Consider the following 5,409-nt stretch of genomic DNA (forward strand, 5'->3'; position numbering starts at 1 on the left):
TATATAAAGAAATACGGATATAGAATTTGATACATTGAGATTATACATAATGACAAGCCGTCCAGCTAACTCTGAAACGAAATAGAGGAAACAACGATAGCCTGGAAATGTCATCGGGAGAGGAAGCTGTCTCAGAACACAGAATCTGAGCTTAGGATATAGCGTGTTATCCATAATGTAACAAAACAATTTAGTGTGACAGGAAACAAAACAGGAGGCATATAAATACCCGATTGTGAAGACAAAAGATAGTATGACCTTCGACCTAGAGATAAAACCGGAATGGTTTTAGTTGGACACTTTGTTCAAAGGCATGACAGATGACCTATCAAAACGCTGTAAAGGATTCTGTTTTACAACACTCATGAAAATGGACTGCCCCGGAAGAAACCAGCTGGATAGAATACAACAGGTTGTAGAATAGTTTAGTAGAAACACGTTTGTCTGATGCCAAAGGGAAACGGTTATCAAGGACAATATAAAAAGAGCAAACGCCTAAAACTAAAAATGAATAGCTGTTTACTATAACGTGACTATGTATGAGATATACAGTATCGAGAAGTATAACGGCCGTGATAAATTCCGAATCCAAGTTTTAAACGGAAATATACATTTTGTCTATCTGGATCCATGCGAATATGTTTGTACGTATATGTCTGAGAAGTTACGGCAACTTTTTGAATAAAATATAATTACAAAAGTGGCTCATTGATTGAATTTAATCGATATTAAATTTTCTTTCCACCTTCCCGAGAAACGATTTGAATTGAACTCTGTATATCTGCTTACAATTGAGTAGTCCTTATATCAGCCAAGGTATTATCCTCATTAAATAATTAGACATTGCTTAGATGCCGAATTTTCAGAATAATTTGTTCTGAATTTTGTTAGTTTGGAATCATTAACCATCTTTCATTTTCAGTAGTAATAAAGAATGTATAAAAATATAATATGAAAGGATCTGATAATTAGCATGAGGGGAAAAGAGGAAAAACAGTTTTTTAGGTTGAAATCAAGTTTTCGAAACAAGAGTTATAATATTGCCGTTTGATATACCGTTGGAAAACCAAAGAAATAAAAAAATTTTAAAAATATTTTCATTAGTTAAATAGTTAATTTTAAAATTTCAATTAACTAACAATGAGCGATTCAGTTAACAGGATGACTAACTCCATAATAAACTCATTTTCATAACTTTGTTTCTTGATTATATATGAATTTATCAATTTCGATATAATTTGAATAAATGGTCAAGAGTAGCATATGATTTTTAATTTTCTGAAAAGTCCTGAAAATATAAAAGAAATTGCTTCAGAGAATAATTTAGAAATATCTGTTTCGAAAGAAGAGGGAATTGATGTTTATATCAATTCGAGTGGAAGTTTTGAGAAGCGCTCACCGCAACAGATATTTTTGTTTTCGAGTTTTTCCTGTATTTCAGTAAATATAATGCAATGTATCCAAAGGACCCATTGAATGTGTTTTGTTCTAAATGCGCACTATATCCATAAACATTCAAATAAATAAACAAGTTAAAAAAAATAAACATATAAAATTTACAATGTTAGTTCTCCATCCAACTATCCCAAGTACAGATCTACTAATATAATGGCATTGTTTAATCCTCTGTTTGAAATCAAAATAATAACCAAGTAATTTTACTTCAAATAATTACAGATCCACTTGTAAATCTTGGAGTAGAGGTATTTAAGAAAACTGAAGTATATTTTCAATAATATATTCTCTATCCGCAATTGATTCTAGAAATTTTAATATCATATTAATGATCTTGAATTAAATTTGTAATTCATAATTTTAAACATCATTGGTACAATGTTTGATGGTGGGGATACAATAAAAAAATACCGCTGTTTTGAATATGTGTTGAAAAACTAAGAAACTTTTAGTATCTCATTTAAAAAACAAAATAAATGGTGTGACATCAGCGATCTTTTACCAAATATGACTGCTACTGATCTCTGGTTCATTCGCGTAGAAACATCCACGCCAATGCATCTAATCATAAAGTTTTAGCAATATCTTATTATTTGACGTAAGGATTACTTTACGGTGCTAAAATATAAAATTATTTATTACTCCTTTGCATTACTTTTATTACATTCAGATAAATATTGAGTTATTAATAAAAAAAACAGAGTAACTAAAGATAAGACAATAATTAACAATGGAATACGTATTAGAAATCAACCACAATTTCTTCTAAAATAAAATAATAATAATTTTCAAATAATTGAAAATGTTTTTATTAGTAAAATTTCTTTTGCGATTTTCGAGTGAAGGAATGAGATGCTGTCAAGTATGGTATTTGAATACCTTAGCAACTCCTGTTATCTCTCTTTAAAAATAGCAAATGGCGTGACAGCTAATCACTAAACCATCTTTCACAAACGATCTCAGTTAAATGCCAGTTTCTAGCTTCGTATTCCTAGAGGCACTCTAGCATATTGCATAACTAAATCTTAAACTGTAAGCTTCGAGCACTCGGCATTATTCGACAAACATTTAGGATTTATGAGGAGAAGATGGTTCGGGGTGAGGTCAGTGAGGAACACAAATAAAAAAAACTTATTTATTAGTGCCTACGTTTCGGCCAGAATTTCAGGTCTTCATCAAGTCTGAGGTCAATAAACAAGATAACAACCAACAACAATGAATAAAAAGGAATAATTAGGATTACAGAATAATTAGGAAATAAGAATATAACAGGCAATATAAATACATATATAATATTGAAAAAAAAATGTATAGTCTAAGTATTATAAGAAGAAAACGGCTATATGATAATTAATAATATTAAAATTCAGGAAGAGAAAAGAACAATTAAATAATATACATATGGACATCTAGTAAGTATAAATATGTACAAAATGAAAATAATTTAAATTTAAAGTAATTAAAAATGGGAAAAGAAAACAAATATGTAATTAATTAAATATTTAAGTAAAGTAGTTGGACCAAGGAAATAAAATATAGAGTTATGAAAGCCGAAAGGAATAAAGAAATATAAATATGGATAAAAAAATCTAGTTAGTAAATATTTGTAGAAAAATAAAATCATTTAACATTAAATTAATGAAAAACATATTCTTCTGTCTTTTTACAACCCATTCTTGATTCTCTACTCTATTCTTTTCTCCCTACCTTACCCACGTTATTAAGTATCTTCACCACATTAAACTATTGTCATATTTACTTATTACGCCTTTTGGTTTTTATACATTATTTTTTTTTTCATTCTATTACTATTTTAATACCACATTTCAATAATTACATATATTTTGTTTTCATAACTTTAATTTTAATTAATTTTCTTTTTGTATTTATATTTACTGACTAGACGTTCTTAATCATATTCTTATTTATCCTTTTTTGGCTTTTATAAATTTGTAATTTATTTTTTTAATCCTGTTATTTTATTTACGTATTTAATTAATTACGTATATTTTTACCTTTACCTTTTTTAATAACTTCAAATTTAAATAATTTTTAATTTGTACATATATTTAGTTACTTGATTTTCATATGTATATTATTTTATTATTCTATTCTCTTTCTTAATTTTAATAAATTTTATTCTAAATATCCATTATCTTCTAATAAAACTTAGACTATATATTATCTTTCAAAATTATTTATGTATTTATATTCCTGGTATATTCTAATTTCATAATTATTCTGTAATTCCTTGTGGTTGTTATCTTGTTTTTGTTTTTTAGCCCAGATGAAAGCATGAACATCTGGCCGAAACGTTGACAATAATATATAAGATTTTACTTATTTCCATTCTTAACTGACAGTATCTCCAATCAATATCTTCTCATATATATCCTCGGTCAAGTACTAATTCATCATATTAGTGACAGAAGTGAAATAGGACTTAAAACTGTTCCTGTTTTCAAATATTTGTTAATGCAAATAACCGGAAATTCTTTAGTACTTCCGCTAAGATCCAGAAAAATCATAGGTTTCTGTTTCAGAAATCTCCAATATTAATGAAGTATAGTTTTACATCACTATGTCCTACCAGAAGATCGAAATATCGAGCCCTCTGGTAAACAAGAGGCTATGAGCAAGCAGTGCTTGATAATAAAAATGATCTTGAATCATTATATTTCAAGCATTCCAATTTTTTATGGTAGTTCTGAACACTCCAATAACCTCAACATGGGATCATTCTAGATTTGGTTTTTGTTAAAATGGGTTTTTAATATTATACCGGATAAAACTGATTACGGAGCGTACGTAGAAGCATTTTGTCTTGCAAACGAGTGTAACATTCGTTTGCCAAATTCCCACCGACGTCGTTTTCGTCATCAGTTGCCTTTAGAAACAATTGGAACACGTTTGTCGGATGTCATTTTTGGTGCTTCCAATTTTTAGGTCTAACAAGGAATAGTATCGAAATGTTCTTAATTTAGCGTAGCGTTATTATATAATTTTATACATTCGTTAAACATAATTTTTAATAAATTAAACAATTTCTACCAAGATATACAATTAAAAATAGTTTTCATATTGCGACTAACATAAAGCTAAACTTGACCAATGAAAACACCGAAGTATTGAAAAAGTTGTAGATTTCGGAAGGTTTAAAGAAACTAAATTTCCCGATTTCTCTGGTAATAAAATATATGAAAAAATTAACATTTTTAGCGCGTAGCTCAATTTTTTTTCATTACACTGCAGATTTTTTTGATTAATATCAAATGCCCAAGAAACTGAAAAAACAAAATCATTGAAATCGTACTATCATTATATTATTATACGAAAAAAACATGAAATGTAAAAAATTTCAATCACATTTCTGGAAATCTCGAATTTTGACAGATTGTTGCAGAATTTTGTTAACTTTTCATTATACCTGTTGGGTTTATATCTCCAACCATTCCTGATGGTGTGAAAGAATTGATCATGTATTTCTTTTTTAGATCTTCCAATATTATCAATGAGACTAAAATCATTTTTTCTATTATGATTCCACAGGAAACTGTAATAAAAATGAGTATACGCGCCAGATATTGTTTTTTGTTTATTTATTGACGCAGTGACACCTTTTGATGAGGACTTCTGGCATTAGTGGACACCTCTGTTTCGTAGAAAAATTTTAAATCTACGGTTTTATATATCGACTGGTATATAACAATATATTGTTATATAACAAAATAATGTTTTTGAAACCTCTTTTCATGGAACTCTCTAAATAGCGGATCCGGGCAATTACCTAAATCGATTCGGTATTTAATGTATTCAGCAATATTTGTTTCTTATTACACATAAATAAAAAATCATTTGGTATATAATAAATTTGAAATCTTTACATATACTATCTAGGCATAGGCACAAAACAATAATATAACAAGTTGGCCACTGGAAGGAATACATGTCCAT

Source organism: Halyomorpha halys, unplaced genomic scaffold (assembly GCF_000696795.3).
Source record: "Halyomorpha halys isolate HHAL.00 unplaced genomic scaffold, Hhal_1.1 Scaffold413.1, whole genome shotgun sequence".
NCBI lineage: Eukaryota > Metazoa > Arthropoda > Insecta > Hemiptera > Pentatomidae > Halyomorpha > Halyomorpha halys.